The sequence below is a fragment of the Saimiri boliviensis genome, chromosome 3, assembly GCF_048565385.1.
Source record: "Saimiri boliviensis isolate mSaiBol1 chromosome 3, mSaiBol1.pri, whole genome shotgun sequence".
Taxonomy (NCBI): domain Eukaryota; kingdom Metazoa; phylum Chordata; class Mammalia; order Primates; family Cebidae; genus Saimiri; species Saimiri boliviensis.
In genome coordinates this window covers 179,946,498-179,968,814 of record NC_133451.1, presented here as the reverse complement: position 1 = coordinate 179,968,814, position 22,317 = coordinate 179,946,498, and the positions used below count along the sequence as shown (strand labels likewise).

The following is a 22,317-nucleotide window of genomic DNA, read 5'->3' as shown; positions in this document are numbered from 1 at the left end:
CATGATTATATTTACAAAGACTTTATTTTCAAATAAGGTCACATTCATAAGTACAGGAGGTTAGGACTTCAATATATCTTTTGGGGGACATAACTCCACCGACAACACTGATCTTACCTTACCTTATAGGAGGTGATGGTACTTAAGATCTAATATTACATGTAATTAATGTAAAAACTTTATTTCTAGGATTAATGTCTACTACATTGTATGTGCATGTGTGTGTGTGTGTGTGTGTGTGTGTGTGTGTGTGTGTGTGTATAGATAGATAGATAGATAGATAGATAGATAGATAGATAGATAGATATTACAGCATTAACATCCATTTTCTTCCTAAGAAATAAAATGAGTAGAGGATACTTTAATTTAAAATGAGTAGAGGATAGGAATGTATGCATTGGCTCTTACCTCCATTTACTAACAACAATGCTGAAAAGTTGCAAACTGTATAGAGTGTCAAAATTAAGTGAAAAGTGGGAATTTTTAATATTTTAGAGTAAAAGGTTATGCATAATTTAAATATATATAAAAAAGCGTTTCAAAATGTATGAATGTTATGTATATACACCACACAGAGTTGTATAAGCAAGGGAGACACCTTAAGCTTGAATGACAGATTGAATAGTCCCAGCCCTCCTCTTCCTCTACCTTCTTTATTATCTATCTCTTGGAATTCTTTTGGGCTTACGCTAAATGCTAATCTGAAAATGTTACCTTTATCCTTGAGTTAATTAATTTTTCCAGTTTTGCAGAGCTACTAAGTTGTAGAGCCCAGACTCAAGTCTAGTATTGTCTGATTCCAAAGCCTACAAAATTTTGTTAAATTATGCTGCCTATCTTCCATTAAAGGTCACTTAGAAACTTTAAATATACTGCTTCCTATCTCGCATTAAACATATTTTAATTTCTAAAAGTTCTGGCTTTACCTGGAAACACAGGCAACCCCACTGCAGTAAGGCAAAAGCTAGCTCATCTGTAACGTAATGGTGAAAAGTAGCCTGTGATTGTTTTAGAATATACGATAGTAGGAAGTCACAGCACTCAGTGAAAAATGACATGAGTTGTGGTCCTAGATGCATCACTTAATATAAATGGCTAGCTGTATAGTTATTTAACGTACCATTAATGTACCTTTATGCAAGTCCCTAACCTTTTTGATTACATGACTGTGAAGTTGGGAGATAGCAAGCCTCATTCTCCCATTTATATAGACATGTTGTTAGCCTCAAATTAGAATGTATAAGAAACTGCAAAATATTATAGATGCATTTATTAACTAATGCTTAGCTGGCCGTATGTGCTTTAAAATACATTTAATGAAATATGTTGCTAATAAGGACTTTCCCAACATGTTGTTTGTAAATTTATCTTGAAAGTTAAATTCATTCTTATCGAGGCAAATCACTCTTTTGTACAGAAATATGAATGTATACTATTGGCAGAATTAAATGTTATAATGTGTCAATATTTACATTCAAAGATATGATTATTAATATGTTATTCAATGAGTTTGCAGAATATTAGAAAGATAAACCTTAGGGGAGAAAAGAGATCTTGTAAGTTATTTTCTGCAATTTTTCATTTAAAATATAAGAAATTAAAAACCCAGTAGATTTGATTAAATTATTAGTACAAAGTTACAATGAGTGACAAGAATTCAGTCTAAGTTCTAGTGGTAACCGCAGCTTCCCCATGAGGCCTCGCTTGAAGGTGTTTCAGGTGGTCATGGGTACAGTCAGGCTCACTGGCATAAATGCCCACCTCACTCATGATTCAGAGGCAGGCAGCATGTATGAGTGGAGAAGCTCCGAATCTGGAGTAAAATAAAATAGGTTTAAATTCTGGTTCTTACTATAAATAGCTGTAGAATCATGGACAAATTATTTTTCCTCGTTGAATATCAATGACTCTCCTCTTTATAATAGGAGCAGTAAAATAATAAACAGGGCCACAGAATAAAAGCAATAAAGATAGGAGCTTGTGTGAGGTTTTAGTGAGAGAGGCTAAATGCTAATGGTGTGTAGTTTGTGTTCAACAAATGAAAGCTAATATTAAATTCTGCACTCATGGAAATTATTCTGGCAATAAACCATTATTAATAAACTGTTAAATTAACAAAGGTTACATGATATCTTGAAAGCCACAAAACCAGTATCTAGAAGATATAAAATCTAATCTCAATTGCATTTATTAATATTTGTGTAAACTGTGCAAAAAAAAAAACCCTAAAATATCCCCAGGTTCTTCTTGTGTTAGAATTAGCAACAATCCTACTCGCCCTACAAATTTTGAAAGGTTTTTCTTGTGAGGAAAAATTGAAACGACATTTGTGAAAAATACTATGAAAATGCTCTAACAAGGAGAAAAAGTACTTCAAGAAAGAAGTGAAACAGCTTTGGTGTTCTATTATACTTCAGGATAACTATAGCAAATTACAATGTACTGTATGTTTCAAGATAGATGAAAGTAAAGATTTTTTAATGCTGCTACCACAAATAAATAGTAAGTGCTTATAGTGAGGGATATGCTATTTAATATGATTTGAAATTATACCATGCATACATGCATTAAAAAATCCTGTTGTACTTCATAAATATATAGAATTATTATGTATTAATTACAAACAAAAATTAAATAAAAAGGAAATGGTAAAATGTAAATTATAAGTTAAATATGATTTAAAATAACTTCCTAAATATAACACATTGCATTAAACAGACAAATTCATCTGTTTACATTTGAACGAAACAACAGTTTCAAAATCCATTTTCCCTATTAGACTTTTATTTAGTCCTTTAATTAAATATATCAACTGTGGCAATAAATATCCCAACATAACAGATAACACAATGTACAGTCATCCCTTAGCATCGGCTTAGAATTGATTCCAGGATCTCCAGAAGACACTAAAATGTGCAGATGCCCCAGTCCTTTAGTCGGGCCTCCTTATCTATGAGTTTCAAATCAGGGGATTCAACCCATATGGAGGTATGTCCTATCTATATGCGGTTGAATCCTTGGATGTGGAACCTATGGATAAGGCAGGCTGACTATAACTGCTACTTTAAAAGAACAGAAACAACAAATAGGAGTTACATGTTTTTTTTTTAACTTAAACTATGTCTGGGTCAAATACATATGTTGCAAAATTTGTGAAAATATAAAGTTCAGAGATGGAGTCTTGGACCTGATGATGTAGTACACAGGCCTGAGGTTCATACAGTTATACATTAAAGTCCTACCTAGTTGAGTTTCATCAGTAGACTAATCAGAAAACTCTGATTTATCAAGTATGTCTTAAATTAGTGTATGGAAGAAAAGAGAAATCTGAAAAGTAATTCATATTTAAGACAGTTTTATACTTACATCACCCCCTATAAAGGAAAAACAACAAATCCTGCTTAAGGTTAAAAAGGATTTCACTATCATATCTTCAAAAATAATCAAGTATTTCTGAACATGTTCATAGAATTTTTAGAAAAAAAAAATAGAATATTCAACCAAGTTTATTTCCAGATGCTTTATAAGAGCTCAGGTTGATGTCTAAGGGTCAAGTAAGTCATAAAAAATAAGTTGAGTGAAGTGTAGTTACAGATATGCCCCAATCATTGCTATTCAGTTATGTTTACTTATTACTGGTAGCAGATTATCCTGTTTTTATGAGATGCTGGAATTTTGGTGAGGCACACACCACTGGTTCTCCACGCAAGGCAACCCCATCACTTTTTCTGCCTCGATAATTTTGTCTTTTACAGAATGTTATTTTGGTGGCATTATATGGTATGCAACATTTTCAGATCAGCTTCTTTCACTTAGTAGTATACCTCAGTCATTCCTTTGTGACATGATAGCTCATTCTTTCATCAGTCTTTTCTGCTCTTCTGATAAAAATCTTGTTTATATTTGGTTAGAGTTATGCCAACGCATTTCATTTTACAGGATATTAACGTAAATGATACTGCATTAACATAAAATTCCAACTGTTCATTTCTGAAGTATAGGAAGGCCATTGACTTCTTTTAAAAAATTGTACTTTAAGTTCTGGGATTCATGTGCAGCTCTTGCAGGATTGTTCAAAAGATACACCCATGCCATGGTGGTTTGCTGTCTCCATCCCCCCATCACCTACATCAGTCATTTCTCCCAGTGTCATCCCTCCCCAACCTCCACAACACTCGCTTTCCATAACCTAGCTCCCCACCCCACAACAGGCCCCAGTGTGTGACGTTCCCCTCTCTGTGCCCATGTCCGCTCATTGTTCAACACCTGCCTATGAGTAAGAACATGCAGTGTTTTGTTTTCTGTTTTGGTGAGTTTGCTGAGAATGATGGTTTTCAGACTCATCTATGTCCCTGCCAAGGACTTAAACTCATCATTTTTTATGGCTACATGGTATTTCATAGTGTATATGTGACCTATTTTCTTTGTGGAGTCTAACTTTGATGGGAATTTGGGTTGGTTTCACGTCTTTGCTATTGTAAACAGCGGTGTAATGAACATACGTGTGCAGGTGTTTTTATAATAGAATGATTTATAATCCTTTGGGTATATACTCAGTAATGGGATTGCTGGGTCAAATGGAATTTCCATTTCTAGATATTTGAGGAATTGCCTCACTGTCTTCCACAATGGTTAAACTAATTTACACTCCCACCAACAGTGTGAAAGTGTTGCTGTTTCTCCACATCCTCTCCAGCATCTGTTGTTTCCAGATTTTTTAATGATCTCCTTTCTAACTGGTGTGAGATGGTATCTCAATGTGGTTTTGATTTGCATTTATCTAATGGCCAGTGACGATGAGCATTTTTTTCACATGTTTGTCAGACTCATAAATGTCCTCTTTTGAAAAGTGTCTGTTCATATCTTTCACCCACCTTGGAATGGGTTTGTTTTTTTCTTGTAAATCTGATTGACTTCTTTATAGGTTTTGGATATTAGCCCTTTGTCAGATGGGCAGATTGCAAAAAATTTTTCCCATTCTGTCGGTTGCTAGTTCACTCTGATGATTGTTTCTTTTGCTGTGCAAAAACTCTTAAGTTTAATTAGATCCCATTTATCTATTCTGGCTTTTTTTTTTTGCCATTACTTTTGGTGTTTCAGTCATGAAGTCCTTGTTTATGCCTATGTCCTGAATGGTTTTGCCTAGGATTTCTTCCAAGGTTTTTATGGTGTTAGGTCTTATGTTTAAACCTTTAATCCATGTGGGGTTAATTTTAGTGAAAGATGTAAAAAGGGGGACCAGGTTCAGCTATTTGCACATGGTTAGCCAGTTCTCCCAACACCATTAGTTAAACAGGGAATCCTTTTCCCATTGCTCATTTTTGTCAGGTTTATCAAAGACCAGATGGCTATAGATGTGTGGTGTTACTTCTGAGGGCTCCATTCTGTTCCATTGGTCTGTATCTTTGTTTTGATACCAATACCATGCTGTTTTGATTACTGTACCCTTGTAGTATAGTTGGAAGTCAGGTAGCATGATGGCTTCTGCTTTGCTCTTTTTGCTTAGGTTTGTCTTGGCTATGTGGGCTCTCTTTTGGTTCCATATGAAGTTTAAGGTGTTTTTTTCCAGTTATGTGAAGAAGGTCAATGATAGTTTGATGGTGACAACATTGAATCTATAAATTTTTGAGCAGTATGGCCATTTTCATAATATTGATTCTTCCTAAGCATGAGCCTGGAATGTTTCTCCATCTGTTTGTGCCCTCTCTTATTTCCCGGAGCAGTGGTTTATAGTTCTGCTTGAAGAGGTCCTTTACATCCTTTCTTAGTTGTATTACTAGGTATCTTATTCTCTTTATAGCAATTGTGAATAGCAGTTCACTCATGATTTGGCTCTTTGTCTGTTCTTGTTGTATAGGAATGCTTGTGATTTCTGCACATTGATTTTGTATCCTGAGACTTCGCTGAAGTTACTTATGAGCTTAAGGAAGTTCTGGGCTGAGACAATGGGGTCTTCTAAATATATCATCATGTGGTCGGCAAACAGGAACAATTTGACTTCCTCTTTTCCTAATTGAATACCCTTTATTTCTTTTTCTTGCATGATTGCACTTGCTAGAACTTCCAATACTATACTGAATAGGAATGATGAGAGCACACTTGTCCAGTGCCTGTTTTAAACGGGAATGTTTCCAGTTTTTGCTCATTCAGTATAATATTAGCTGTGGCATTGTCATAAATAGCTTTTATTATTTTGAGATACTTTCCATCGATACCTAGTTTATTGAGCATTTTCAGCATAAAGGGTTGTTGAATTTTGTATTTATTGAAATGTATTTATTCTCTGTATTTATTGAAATGATCACGTGGTTTTTGTCTTGGTGGTTCTGTTTATGTGATGGATTACATTTATAGATTTGCATATGTTGAACCAGCCCTGCATCTCTGAAATGAAGCCTACTTGGTCACAATGGATAAGCTTTTTGATGTGCTGTTGCAGTCGTCTTGCCATTATTTTGTTGAAGATTTTTGTGTTCATGTTCATCATGCATATTGGCATGTTTCCTTTTGTAGTTGTTTCTCTGCCAGGTTTTAGTATCAGGATGATGTTGGTCTCATAAAGTGAGTTAGGGAGGAATTCTTCTTTTTGTATTGTTTGGAACAGGTTCAGAAGTAATGGTACCAGCTCCTCTTTGTATGTTTGGTTGAATTCGGCTGCAAACCCTTCTGTATTTGGAATTTTTTGACTGGTAGGCTATTAATTGCTGCCTCAACTTAAGTCTTGTTATTGGTCTATTCAGGGATTCAACTTCTTCCTGGTTTAATCTTGGGAGGGTGTAAGTTTCCAGGAATTTATTCATTTCTTCCAGATTTACTGGTTTATGTACATAGAGTTTTTTGTAGTAATCTCTGATGGTAGTTTGTATTTCTGTGGAATCAGTGGTGATATCTCCTTTATCTTTTTTCATTGCATCTATTCAATTCTTCTCTCCTGTTTTATTAGTCTGGCTAGAGGTCTGTCTATTTTGTTGATATTTTCAAAAACCCAGTCCCTAGATTCATTGAGTCTTTGAAGGGCTTTTTTTGTGTGTGTATGTCTCTATTTCCTTCAGTTCTGCTCTGATCTTAGTTATTTCTTGTCTTCTGTTAGCTTTTGTGTGTGTGTGTGTGTGTGTGTGTGTGTGTGTGTGTTTTCTGTTTCAATTTTGATGATAGGGTGTCAATTTTAGATTTTTCCTCACTACTCATGTGGGCATTTATTGCTATAAATTTCCCTACAGATATTGCTTTAAATGTGTCCCAGAGATTCTGGTATGTTGGTCTTCATTCTCAGTGGTTTCTCAGAACATCTTTATTTCTGTCTTCATTTCATTGTTTATCCAGTAGTCATTCAGGAGCAAGTTGTTCAGTTTCCACATAGTTGAGCTGTTTTGGGTGAGTTTTTAAATCCTGAGTTCTAATTTGATAGCACTGTGGTGTAAGAGACTATTTGTTATGATTTCCATTCTCTTGCATTTGCTGAAGAGTGATTTACTTTCAATTATGTGGTCAATTTTAGAGTAAGATTGATGTGGTGCTGAGAAGGACGTATAGTCTGTGGATTTGGGATGGAGAGTTCTGTGGATGTTTATTAGGTCCACTTGGTCCAGATCTGCATTCAGTTCCCGGATATCTTGTTGACTTTCTGTCACATTGATCTGTCTAACACTGATAGTCGAGTGTTAAAGTCCTCCAATATTATTGTTTGGGAGTCTATGTCTCTTTGTAAGTCATTAAGAACTTGCTTTATGTATCTGGGCACTTCTGTATTGGGCACATATATATTTAGGAGGGTCAGCTCATCTTGTTGCATAAATCCCTTTACCATTATGTAATGCCCATCTTTGTCTCTTTTGATATTTGTTGGATTAAAGTCTACTTTATCAGACATTAGGATTGCAACCCTTGCTTTTATTTATTTATTTATTTTTATTTATTATTATTTTTTTTGTTTTACATTTGCTTGCTAAGTCTTCTTCCATTCCTTTATTTTGAGTCTACGTGTGTCTTTGCACGTGACATGGGTCTCCTGAGTACAGCACAATGATGGTTCTTGGTTTTTTATCTAGTTTGCCAGTCTGTGTCTTTTGATTGGGGCATTTAGGCTGTTTACCTTAACATTAATATTGTTATGTGTCAATTTGATCCTCCCATTTTCTTACTAGCTGTTTTGCCAGTTAGTTGACTCCATTTCTTCATTGCGTTGTTGTTCTTTACCATTTGGTACCTTTTTGCAGTGGCTGGTACTGGCTGTTCCTTTCCATGTTTAGTGTTTTCTTCAGAAGCTTTTGTAAGGCCGGTCTGGTGGTGACAAAATGCCCCAGCAATTATTTGGCCATAAAGGATTTTATTTCTCCTTCATTTATGAAGTTTAGTTTGGCTGCCTATGAAATTCTGGGTTGAAATTTGTTTTCTTTAAGAATGTTGAATATTGGCCTGACTCTCTCTGGCACGTAGGGTTTCTGCTGAGAGGTCTGCTTTGTGTCTGATGAGCTTCCCTTTGTGGGTAATCCAACCTTTCTCTCTGGATGCCTTTAGCATTTTCTCTTTCATTTCAACCCTGGTGAATCTGATGATTATGTGCCTTGGGATTGCTCTTCTTGAGGGGTTGTTTGTGATATTATCTCCATTTCCTGAATTTAAATGTTGGCCCACCTTGCTATGTTGGGGATGTTGGATAATATCCTGAGGAGTGTTTTCCAGCTTGGATTCATTCTCCCCATCACATTCAGGTACACAGATCAAGTGTAGATTAGGTCTTTTCACATAATCCCATATTACTTGGAGGCTTTGTTCATTTCTTTTAACTTTTTTTTCTCCAGTGTTCCCTTCTCATTTTATTTCAGTGAGTTGATCTTCAGTCTCTGCTATCCTTTCTTCTACTTGGTCAATTCAGCTATTGAAACTTGTGTATGCTTTGTGAACTACTCATGCTGTGTTTTTCAGCTCCACCAATTTTTTTGTGTTCTTCTATTAGCTGGATATTCTAGTTAGCATTTTGTCTAACCTTTTTTTCAAGGTTTTTAGTTTCCTTACATTGGGTTAGAATATGTTCCTTTAGTTCAGAGAAGTTTGTTATTACCCACCTTCTGAAGTCTGCTTCTGTCAGTTCATCAAACTCATTCTCCTTCCTGTTTTGTTTCCTTGCTGGTGAGGAGTTTTGATCTCTTGGAGAGGGAGAGGCATTCTGGTCTTTGATGATTTTATTGTTTTTGCACTGGTTTCTTCCCATCTTCCTGGATTTATTTACCTTTGATCTTTGAAATTGGTGATTTCAGATGGGGTCTCTGTGTGGATGTCCTTTCTGTTGATGTTGAGGCTATTTCTTTTTAAGTTTTCCTTTTAACAGTCAAGTCACTGTGCTGTAGGACTTCTGGAGGTCCACTCTAGACCTTGCTTGCTTGGGAATCACCCATGGGGCTTTTGGATCAAAAAGTATTGCTGCCTGATCTTTCCTCTTGTAGCTTCATCCCAGAAGGTTACCCCCCAGGTGACAGCCAGAGCTGTCCTGTATGAGGCATCTTTTTTATTATACAGGGGTCAGGGAGCTGCTTGAGGAGGCAGTCTGTCCCTTGTTTGCCTGCAAAGGCACTGCTGGGCTGGCATGAACTCAGTCCAGTTACTGTGTAAGCTTTCTCTGGCTTTTGTTTACAAATATGGGTTTAGACCTGCCTCAGCAATGGCAGATGCCCTCCCCAATCCAAGCTCTATTGTCCCGGGTTGAGCTTGAACTGATGTGCTGGCTGTGAAACTCTCAGGCAAGAGGGCTTCAGTTTGTTCGTCTTTTATGGGATGGCACCCACCCAGCCATATCACCTGTTGCCCTGCTTTCAATTTTCCCTCTTTCTGGAGAGTGGGTAGCTCCATCCCACAAGTGTTCTCAGTGCCAGTCAAAACATTCACCCAGATCTTTGCCAAAAACCTGCGGAATCTGCTGGAGCTGCCCTTCAGATCTGTGTTGGTAACCTGTGGCGCTTTTCAGCCTGGCGGGGATCTTCTGGTCTTTAGGTGGCAGTGGGAATGGGAGAAACAGTGTCTGAACCAGAGTGCCATAGGTGGCGGGGAAGTCCCTGATCCTCAGGTCAGTTGCACTTCCCACATGAGGCAGTGCCCTGCCCTGTCATGGATTACAATCCTTGGGCTACACCCACTGTCCAACCAGTCCCATTGAAATGTACCTGGTACCTCGGTTGCAGATGCAGAGATCCCTTGCCTTCTGCATCTCCCTTTTTGGGAGCTGCACTCTGGAGCTATTCCTATTCAGCCATCTTGGCAGAATCCTTGGCCACTGACTTTTATATGAGAGTTCTGTATTCAGTGACCTCGTTATAGTCTTTGTTGATTCCAGGAGTTTTTGTTTTAGGATTATCTACATAAATGACCACATCAGCAGGGAAGAAAACTAGTTTTATTTCTTTCTTTTCAATCTATAAACCATTGCTTCCTTTTGTTTCATTACATTAGTTAAGACTTTTTTTTACACAGTTGAAAAGCAGTAGTGAAAAGGAACATCATTGCCTTGTTCCTGAAGCTTAGAGTTTCTCATCATTAGAGATGATGGTAGCTATAGGTTTTTTATAAACATTCTTTATCAGGTTGAGGAATTCAATCTCAATTCTTACCTTATACATAGTTTTTGTCATGAATAGATGTTGAATTTTGTTAAATGCTTTTTATCCATCTCTTTATGTGACTATGGAATTTTTTTCCTTCTCTATACCCTTACTGCATTGGGATAGCTGATTTTCAATTACATTGAGCCAGTCTTGCATTTCTGAGATAAACCTCACTTAGTCGTAGTACATTAATCTTATTATACATTATTGTATTTGATTTGCTAATATTTTCTTGATGATTTTTGCATCCATGTTACAAGAGATTCTAATCTGTATTTTTTTTCTTTGTAAGGTATTTGTCTTATTTTGGTATTTGAATAAAGGTGGCCTTTTAGGATGTGTTTGGAAGTATTTCCTTTGCTTCTTCTATCTTCTATTGCAGATAATTAATTTAATCTCTTTGTTAAAGGTTTATTTGAATTCAGCAGTAACTCCAGCTGAGTTTGATATTTTGGTTTTGGCAGGTTAATAATTATAGACTCAATATCTTTAACAGACATTAGGGTACTAAAATTGCCTATCTCTTCTTGTGCAGGTTTTGGCAGATTGTGTCTTTCAAGGAATTAGTCCATTTCTTCTAAGTTACCGAATTTGTGGGCACCGAGTTGGTCATAATATTTACTTATTATCTTTTTAATGTTTATGAAATCTGTAGCTATTTTGTCCCTTTCACTTCTGATAATAGTAATTTGTGTCGTCTCTTTTTCTTAGCCTGGCTAGAGTCTTGACAATTTTAATGACATTTTCAAAGAACCAGTTTCTGGTATTGCTGTCTATTGATTTCCTTTTTTCAATTTAACTGATTATCGCTCTATTTTTTTTTATCCTTTATACTTCAGACTTAATTTGCTTTTCAAGTTTACTAAGATAGCCTGTACAGCTGATTTTAGATCCTTACTTTCTCATGCATGCATTCAATGGTATAAACTTCTTTTAAGCACTTCTTTCACTGCATGACACAAATTTTGATAATTAGTTTTGATTTTTATTTAATTCAAAATATTTTGAAATTTATCTGTTATTTCTTCCACACGTGATATTTACAAATGTGCTGCTTAATCAACATGTATTTTTGAATTTTCCAGTTATCTTTCTGTTGTTGCTTTCACTTTTAATTCCATTGTGGTCAGTCAGCAGCTATTGTATGATTTTTATTGCTTTACATTTGTTCAAGTGTGTTTTATGCCACAGCATGTAGCCTATATTGACAAAAGTTCCATGTGAGCTCGAAAAGGATGTTTACTCTGCTGTTGTTGGATGAAGCAGTCTACTGATGTCAATTTTATCCATTTGATTGATGGTGCTGTGAGTTCAACTATGTCAGACTGATTTCCTGCCTGTTGGATCTGTGCATTGCTAACAGAGGAATGTTGTACACAGTATGATAGTGAATTCTTCCATTGTTCCTTGCAGTTCCCTCAGAGCTGCCTTGTATATTTTGCTGTTATTTTCTTAGGCATATGCAAATTAAAGACAATCTTTTTGGAAAATCATTATATAATGTCCTCCTTTGTTCCTAATAATTTTTTTCTGTTCTCATGTCTACATTTTCTGAAATTAATATGGCTACTGCTGCTTATGTTTTATCAGTGTGAGCATGGTATATCTTTCTCTATTCATTCACTTTTTAATCTATATGTAGCTTTAAATTTAAATTGTGTTCCTTTTAAACATCTAGTTGGGTCTCATATTTGACCCACTATGAGAATTTCTGTCGTACAGTTGGTGCATTTAGACTAACGGTATTTGAAGTAATTATTGACATAGTTGGAATAATATGTACCATATGTGTTACTGTTTTTCATTTGTTATCTTTGTTCTTTGTTTCCATTTTCTTTCTTTTTTGCTTTTTGAGTATTTTTTTATGATTCAAGTTATCTCTTTTCAAAGAATCTTGATTATACTTCTGTTTTAAGTAGTTTCTACTTAAATTATATTATTTTAATTAGTTTTTCTAGAGTTTGTGTCATGTATTTGTAACTAATCCATATCCATTTTTAAATAATACTTTACCATTTTATGGGTAGTGCAAGTATCTTATAATAATAAGATATTCATAATTCTTTCTTTCCATACCTTTGTTGTCATTCACTTCACCTATACATAAGCATAAATAAGCAGATATATAAGCGTATCTACTTGAATACATTGTTGCTATTATAATTTTGAACCAACTAAAATCTACTAAACACATTAAAATTAAAAGGAAATAGTATTCATTTTATCCTCCCTTGTTCTTTTCTCAGTAGCTTTCCTTTTGTATGTAGATCTCAGTTCCTAAATTATACCATTTTCCTTGTCTCTAAAGAATTTCTTTCAGGCCGGGCGCGGTGGCTCAAGCCTGTAATCCCAGCACTTTGGGAGGCCGAGGCGGGTGGATCACGAAGTCGAGAGATCGAGACCATCCTGGTCAACGTGGTGAAACCCCGTCTCTACTAAAAATACAAAAAAAAAACTAGCTGGGCGTGGTGGCGCGTGCCTGTAATCCCAGCTACTTAGGAAGCTGAGGCAGGAGAATTGCCTGAGCCCAGGAGGCGGAGGTTGCGGTGAGCCGAGATCGCGCCATTGCACTCCAGCCTGGGTAACAAGAGCGAAACTCCGTCTCAAAAAAAAAAAAAAAAAAAAAAAAAAAAAAAAAAAAAAAAAAAAGAATTTCTTTCAGTATTTCTTGTAAGGCATATATGTCTACTGGCAACAAATTCCCTTGATCTTCTTTGTATGGGTAACTCTTTATTTCTCTTTCACTTCTGAAGTAAAATTTACCAAGGTACATCAGGGTATATATTTTTAACTTGTTTTCCTCCCTTTTAGCATGTTGATTTTTTGACTCACTTTTTGTTTGTATGGTTTCTGAGGCAAAGCCAATGTGACTCTTGCGTTTGACTCTCTTCATGTAATGTGTTCCCCTCTTCCTGCCCAGCTTCTTTTGTGTTTCGTTTTGTTTTGTTTTTATTTTCTGCAGCTTGAAAACACTATGCCTAGATGTGGGTGGTTTTCTTTTGCATTTATTCTTCTCTATGTTCTCTAAGATTCTTGGATCCATGCTTGCTGTCTGACACAAATTTTGAAAAATTATATCATTATTATTTCAAATATTTATTGTGTTCCTTTATTATCTTTATTTTTTTTCTAATATCTTTTTTTTTTTTTTTGAGACAAGGTCTTGCTCTGTCACCCACGCTGGAGTTCAGTGGTGCAATCTCAGCTCACTGCAACCTCAACCAGCCAAGTTCAAGTAATTCTCCTACCTCAGCCTCCTGAGTATCTTACAGGCACCTGCCACCACACTGGGCTAACTTTTTGTATTTTTAATAGAGATGGGTTTCATTATGTTGGCAAGACTGGTCTTGAATTCCGGACCTCATGATCCACCGACCTTGGCCTCCCAAAGTGCTGGGATTACAGGCATAAGCCACCACACACTGCTCTTTTCTGAGATTCTTATGTATTTATTTTTAAAACTCAAATTATTGTAAGATACCTGTACATAATGAGCATGAAATAAACAATAGTGTTAAGAGGAAGGCTGATCATTAAAACTAGAAGTAACAAAAAAGTTGTGGGGAGCCAGAAACAAACTCAGAAACAGAGAAACAAAATGGGGAAAGAGAAATGTCTAAATGTGACTCTAGTAAAAAGTGTATGATATTTATCTACAATGGTGCAGGACACTGTAGGGGTCATAGAAGTATAACTATGTGCTGGGAATTTGATGAGCTCATGATCTCAATCAAGAAGGAACATTAACTCTCACATAACAAAGAGCAAGTAAATTCTAAAGCAGGCATTCCTGAAGCTAAGTATAGAGGACTTAAAAGAGAATGCATTCACAGTCAGAAGAGGCATCTTCATAAAAAGAGCAGAGCTGGAATTTGATAGATAACATCTTGTCATAAATGTAACTGCCTGTAACATCTAATGAGTATTTTAAAAGTAAGGTAACTCTAAAAATAATTTGAATAAAAAGAAGTTATACTAAGCAGAAAGTTAAAGATTAAAAAATCAGGAAAGGTACTATTTTCCTTTTGACTGAAGATGTATTCTAACAACTCTATGAAGCAAAACATGTAAGTTCATATTGATTGATAACTAATCATAAACTTTTATCTTTTTCAAAGGCCAAACTATGACTTTTAAATAATTGTATAAATTTCCTAAACTAAGCCACCAAGAAAAATGCATAATGTGAATTTATGGGTTATGTTGGAATTATTGGATTGGTTGGTTTATGAAGCTTGCCAACTTATTTAACATTACTGACCTAAACTTAAGACATTATAAAAATTTAGATTCTATCTTTGGCAGTCAGATAATGATATTTCCATTGGGATTTTAATATTTGTTATTACTGAAGTTTCCACTATCTTTACTAACTCTTCTGTAATAATTGAAACTAAATGAGAAGGCTAAGTGGTAATTGAAAATAAGTAGGCCTAGCACAATGGCTCACCCTTTTAATACCAGCACGTTGGGAGGCCTAGGCCAGTGGATAACTTGAGGTCAGGAGTTCGAGACCAGCCGGGTCAAAATGGCAAAAGACCATCTCTACATAACACAAAATTTAGCTGGGTGCAGTGATGTGCATTTGTAATCTCATGTTAAGTAGAACTATTCCTGAGCTCCATATATATGATTTCCTTTAGAAAGTTATAGGAAGTATATAAAAATACTAGACATTATCTTAAAGCATGTAAGAGACAATTTCCTGAAATAATTATATATTAACTATATTGTCTAAAAAAATCTCATATTCAATAATAGAAGTAAATACATTCAATTCATCATATTTTTGGACATATAAGATCACATAAGCAAGCATTATTCTAGAGTTTACATACGAGTTATTAGGCAACTTACAAAAGGAAAAAACAAAGTAGTGTGTGATATCTTTAAAAAGTGAAAGTATTATGTACATGATTTCAAAATAAGTGTTGGAGAAAACCAGACATGCCTAATATATATTATTACATAATATTTTGTTATACAGATGATAGAAAAACTGGAAGATCTTGACAACTGTAAAAAACTGAACATACCTAGAAACTTCAACAGCTCAGGAAATACTGTTTCCTTCCATAACAAATGCCTTAGAAAAAGATATTTTCAGCCACTACATAAATTGTAAAAGAATAAGTTAATGGAGGAAAATATGTAATAGAGGGAAACTTGTTTTAGTGAAGATAATTTTCTAAGTTTCTAAATCTAAGGCCATATTAATTCATTTCTGATTAAGTGGAAGGCTCCAATTAGATGCAATCTCAATATAACTGGGATTGAAGAATCGAGTGGTCATTGTATTTTTATTTATTCATTTATTTATTCTTGTAATTTTGGCACAATTAATTACACAATAATCATTATGACATATGGATAAATAATGATAGATACATAGGTTGGGGAGAGGTATTTATGTAAAAATATTTGTTTACTTTTAAGAATTACTGGTAGTTGAACCATAAAAATATAATTTGTCAACTGAATAATCACTTAGCTCCTTTTCATAGCAAAGTGAAATCCTAAACTTATGGATATAATCAGATATGCAAAGATAGTAGCCCAGGATATTCCAATGAAGTTCGAGGAAAGTTTTATTTTCCTTTCCTTTTTTTTAAGACAGAGTTTCACTCTTGTCACCCAGGCTGGAGTGCAATGGTGTGATCTCTTTTTACTGCAACCTCCACCTCCTGAGTTCGAGTATCTTTGAGATTTTTATTGTCTTTGAGTTATTTCCCTTCTTACTAGTAAAAAAGATTCAAAACTGAATTATAAAATATTTATATGTAAACTCGGCACAATATTAGCAAATTTCAAGTTCTTTAGGATATTAGCTTCTTTACAAAACAAAGTACACTGTCTAAAAGCTGGAAGTGAAGTATAGGTTGATTAAATGTGGAACTTTGAAAAGGTTTATTTGAAAGCAAAGAAACACACTAATGTCACTGGGGTCTCCAATCAGGATTCTGAAATACAAACCCAGATTATATCACTTTGTTTTTACATGGACCATTAGTCAGTTTGAGGAGCAGTGAAAATAGATGTATTTTGACCTGAGAAAGAATTTTTATAAGATTTGGTGTAGAATGCTCATTCAAATCAGAAAATTAGGCTCTAAAATCTACATATTAAGTGATGTATTATTAGATGAATGCTCAATTTATCCAAAGATCATTGACAAAGATCAGATATTGGAGGCAGTCTGCTTAAAAAACTATATTTCTAGATTCTAAAAATTAGAATACAAGTTACAAATATCTCATATCCTCTGTTGTGGAACAATTCCAAATATGATTCCACATTTGCCAAATGACTGACCCTTTTGCTGCCTTTGTTCACCTCTGCCGTTCCCACCATGTCTTCTCATTAGAAGGGTGTAGTCTCATTTGAGAAGTAACCGGGTAAACTGATTATAAATCAGCATTTCATAATAAAAAAGCAAATGTCCTTCAAAATCACCAATAAAAAATTTCAAACCTCTGCTATGCCACTTACTAGCGTTGTATCTATTTTTGAAGGTAGTGTTAAGTGTCTTCTATAAAATACTTGGCATATAAGTGGTGTTCATTCAATGGAGGCAATGATTTTTCTTTGGGGGTTTCCTTGCTTCCCTCAATTTATTCTCAAAGCCCTTTGGTGCCTCCTTCTGGCACCAGGTCTGAAAAAGTGAATAGGTTAGTTAAAATGCTCTGACAATCTGGGCTGTTTTCAAAAGAAGAGCTCTTTCAACAGAAAATTCTCAGTACCACCAAATGAAACGACAGAAAGCAATTATTTTGATAAACCATTGCTAGTACCTTATGATTCTCTACTGTACCTGCATAAAACAACAAATTCTGGGGTTTAAAACCCAATCATATTCACAACCATTAGGATAGATTTTAATAAAAAAATGTTGATAAGGATGTGGAAAAATTTGAACACTGTGCATCGCTTGTGGAAATATAAAATTATGCAGTTGCTATCGAGAACAATATGGTGGTTTCTTAAATAAATGCAATTACCATATTCTAGCAATTCCATTCCCAGGCACATAACCAAGAGAACTGAAAGCAGAGACCCAAGCATACTTAGACACACACGTTCATAGAAGCATTACTAACGACAGCCAAAAGTTGGACATAACTTACATGTCTATGAATAGACAAATAGGGAAACAAAATGTGGGATATACATACAATGAAATCTTACTCAGCCTTAAAATGGTGGGAAATTCTGTCACATGCCACAACATGGCTGAGCCTTGAAGACATCACACTAAGTGAGATAAGCAAATCTCAAAAGGACACAGATTGTATGATTCCACTTACAGGAGATGCCTGGAAAAGTCAAATTCAAAGAAACAGAAAGCATCATGGGGGTCGTCAAGTGCTAGGGGAGGGAAATTGGGAGTTACTAGCCTCATGCATGTAGAATTTCAGTTCATATGCAATAACTGAAGACAGCCCTTAATGGGAAGATGAAAAGGGTTCTGGAGATGATAATTATGATGAGTGCAAAACAATGTGAATGCACCTAATGCCGCTGAACTATATTCCTAAAAATGGTTAAAATGGTAAATATATATTTTACTGCAATATTTTTAAAAAGTAAAAGACACACACACACACACACACACACACACACACACACAAAACAAAAACAAAACAAGCATAAGGACACATACCAAGTGCTCAGATTCTGCCCTCTATTAATTAAATCAAACATTCAGGGATCAAGCCTAGGCAACTCCACTTTTTTGTTTGTTTGTTTGTTTGTAGAAAGTGATTTATTTAAAGAGATAGAGAAACAAGAGGAGAGAGAAACAGCTAACTCTCATACTGAGTGAGAGAAAGAAAAGCAGCTCACACTGACTGAGAAGGGTTCCCAGAGGGGGAAAACCAGAGAAGGAAAGCTCCTCTCACATGGAGTGAGAGAATCCAGAAAGGTGGAATCCAGGACGGAAAGCAGCTTCCACACTGAGTGGAAGGGAATTGAGAGAGATGGAGTTTAGGAGGGGAAGACAGGCTTCCATGAGAGTGTGGAAGGCGACCCAAACGTGGAGTTCTGCAAGTCCACTTTTTAAATGAATGTGGAGTAATTCTCATGCACAGCCAGGACTGAGAATCACTTCTCTACCCACTAGAGACTTCCTGATAAAAGTATGACTGTCTATATATGTCCAGAGTATATTCAATCTTCATAATACTTCTTACTGTTTTAGATTAATAAGGCTTGAGATAAAAACATGGTTTATTTTTTGAAAGCCAAACTATATCCAGCTTTATTAAAGATACTCTCCATAAACAATCTTGGTATTTCAGGCAGGAAATGGGTGGAAAATCGTTAACAGTATGCAACAACTTTCAAACTCTCTTCTTCCATAGACTACCAAAAATCAGACGGCCATGAGAAAACCTTACAGTCTTCATTCGATGCTCAGAACAGGCAGAGTTTAGAGTGAGGGTTGACATTTCACATTTAACATGTTATCAACTTTTCATGAGCCGACCCTGACTCTGACCTGACCCCCAATCATTGCTTACCAGTGTGCCAGGCAATCTGGACTTTCCAGTGATTCCACTGAGACGGCACCTGTCAAAAGAGCAGGGTTCTGTTTCTAGATTATGGAGCTTCAGATAAATTCTACCATTTTCATTTCACTTCCCGAAAGTCAGGGTCGGCTTGTGAAGAATATTGTTTCTTAAGTCACTGAACACCTTCTAAATGAATCTGATTAGTTTCCTGATACATCTATTAGATTTACAATTTAATACCACATAAGGACATGGAAAATAGATACAATTTGCCTTCTTGTCCACCAGTGTAGGCTAATGTGATGTGAAGCGAATCAAGTATTATATACTAATTTTGATTTTACCTTATGAATTAAAAATATAGACCTTTACATAGTATTTATTATTTTATGGAACATGTATCTCATTTGGTATAGAACACAATTTAAGATTTTTAGTCTTATGCTTTATAAACTATGGTGTAAAATAAGTAATACACCATCACTGTATAAAGAAGTAAGAATTGGATAACGAAATAAGTTTCTCATTTAGAAGCCCTATGTAGTTCTTAGGTACTAAATCTGACACAGAGTAAATTAGCATTTACTGTTGGTTTCTGGGTTGAACATAATTTCTTAGCAGGTTTTCCTCTGGGATGCAAAGGACTTTTATGATCTACAGTTGCCAATATGGATGATCCAACCAATGAAGGATATAAATTGATACAACTTTAGAAGCTGAATATCTTAGCAGGAAACTTGTTCAAAATATTTAAAAAATCCTAAATTAATTTGTATGAATTAATCAACTAATGATTCAATCCAATAATGGCTCACAATTTACATTTCTAAATGACTGAGATCAGTTTCGGGAAATGCTGTAATCATGTAATCATCCTTGCATGTTACCTCCACTGAATTTCAATTCTGGGAACACCATTTTTTCCACTGGAAAAATGCCCAAAGTCCCTGAGCTCTTAAACAAAGTAGTATTATGAGACCACCATGCCCATATTGTGAAGCATGGATCAGATCCTTCTATTGTTTCAGAGTACTATCGATAAATGCCATCTGAAAACATTAAAAAAAATGATACTCATGTAAACAAGTAAAAATGAAAGGCAACTGGAAGACAGCCAATATCGACCTTGTCTAATCTACATAACTATACCTTTAAAAGTACAATCATGTATTTTCAGAAGAGGAGGCTAAGTTATGATGCGTTTCCTCAAGCACTAGTCTTTTTCAGTTTCAGAAATAATTACACCCATAATACTATGAGCAGCTCTGTTCATTGAAGGAAATAAAACCTTCAGATGAAGTCTCAACAGCTTTTCCTTTGTAGCCAAATACTGATTGCAAAAGGACATATCAGGCTGTGACTGTTATTACAGGAGACATTTTGCAAATGGATGGAAAAAATTATGGGAATGAGATAAAGCTCTGAGAAATGATTCTGAAGAGATACATACAATGGGTAAGTACATGGTTAAACACATGCCTGCCCTTTGAAAGAGCTGGTTATCTTTTCCTCACTATGCCCTGTCCCCAACCCTCTGTTCCTTGCCAAATGCTTCCTCTAGTTATAAGTTTAGCTGCCATGTATCTATCACTCATGGCTAGACTATCTGAGCTGCTTGAGTTTAGAAAGAGTTTCCAGCCAGGCGCAGTGGCTCACGCCTGTAATCCCAGCAGTTTGGGAGGCGGAGGTGGGTGGATCATGAGGTCAAGAGATGGAGACTATCATGGTTAACATGGTGAAACCCCATCTCTACTAAAAATACACAAATTAGCTGGGTGTGCTGGTGCATGCCTGTAATCCCAGCTACACAAGAGGCTGAGGCAAAAGAATCTCTTGAACCCAGGAAGTGGAGGGTGCAGTGGGCTGAGTTCGCACCACTGCACTTCAGCCTGGGCCATAGAGTGAGACTCTGTCTCAGAAAAAAAAAAAAAAAGAAAGAAATTGGTTCCTCACATACTTCCCCTTCAGCAACGTTCGCTAAATTGTCTGAAATCTTGGCTGAACACTGTAGCTCAGGCTTGTAATCTGAGCACTTTGATAGCCCAAGGGGCAGATCATTTGAGATCAGGAGTTTGAGACCAGCCTGGCCAACACATTGAAACCCCACCTCAACTAAAAATATAAAAATTAGCTGGGAGTGGTGGTGGGCACCTGTAATCTAAACTACTTGGCTGAGACAGGAGAATTGCTTGAACCCAGGAGTCAGAGGTTGCAGTGAGCCAAGATCGGACCACTGCATCTCACACACACACACACACACACACACACACACACACACACACACACACAACCCAAAAAACTTGTCATCCGATGAACCAGTAGTAGTTAGGCTGCCCTTCCCTGATAGGCTCTGATTTAAGAAGAAAGCACACAATGAAACTGTAATAACCTACCCTGAGCTAACATCACTGACTCCATCTTAGCTGTAAACTCCAACCTGGCTTCCCCCTCCTGACCAAAGCCCCTTTGGGTGCATAACTGGGTCATGCTGCACTTAGAAGCACTGAAGCATACTGTTCTTAATGCTTGTAACCACTGTAACCGCATTCTGCTTGGCATACCTCTCCGCAGCTTTTATAAGAAAAATGTTTCCCTTTGATCATTGTGTGAGAAGAGCCTGATCACCCCCATTTCCTTTGATCGTTGAATTGTATGGAAACCACCTGTGCCCACAGCCCCTTGCTCTAACCTGCTTTTCTGCTTCTGTAAAATTCCCAAAACCTAAAATGCAATAAAAAATAAAATAAAATAAAATAAAATAAAAATTCTGCTTCAGTTAAGTACTGCCTCCCCTACCTAAATTAATGTATAAAAGATAATCAAGCCCCTTCCTTGGGGCGAGAGAACTTTGAGCATTAGCTGTCTCTCAGTCGCCAGCTCATTAAAAGGACTCTTAATTCAGAACTTAGTGTGTGGCACATTGCTTTTAACTAACTATGATGTAACATTTGGAGGCCCCAGCAAGATAATTCCTATTATTCTTTTTTGCCACTGGGTGCAGACTGGGCTCGTTCTGGGCTCCTATGACCTGGGAGGTGGACTATGGGGAGGTACCCCGTGTGATATTCCAGGGCCCAAACACCACCCCTTTCCAGAGGAGAGCAGATTGACTCCCGGCATGCTCTACCAAATTATTCTTCAGAATCCCTGGTTCTGCTCCTCAGAGAAGGTAAGTCAGACCTGATCTGGTTATTTCTGGAAGTTACAGGAAT

At 36.1% G+C, this 22,317-nt stretch overlaps 1 protein-coding gene across 3 annotated transcripts in view; it reads right to left on the bottom strand.

The window, feature by feature from the left end:
• The window catches only part of SPOCK3 (SPARC (osteonectin), cwcv and kazal like domains proteoglycan 3), a 563,457-nt gene that overhangs the window by 327,147 nt on the left and 213,993 nt on the right, over positions 1-22,317 (bottom strand). Inside the window, exon 1 of one of the 3 annotated variants that reach the window (XM_074397010.1) lies at positions 19,115-19,841. The exons of the other annotated variants lie outside the window; for them this stretch is intronic. The gene's annotated coding sequence lies outside the window, so the exon portion shown is untranslated. Of the gene's footprint in view, positions 1-19,114; positions 19,842-22,317 lie in introns of those variants that run through there. 3 annotated transcript variants of the gene reach the window in all.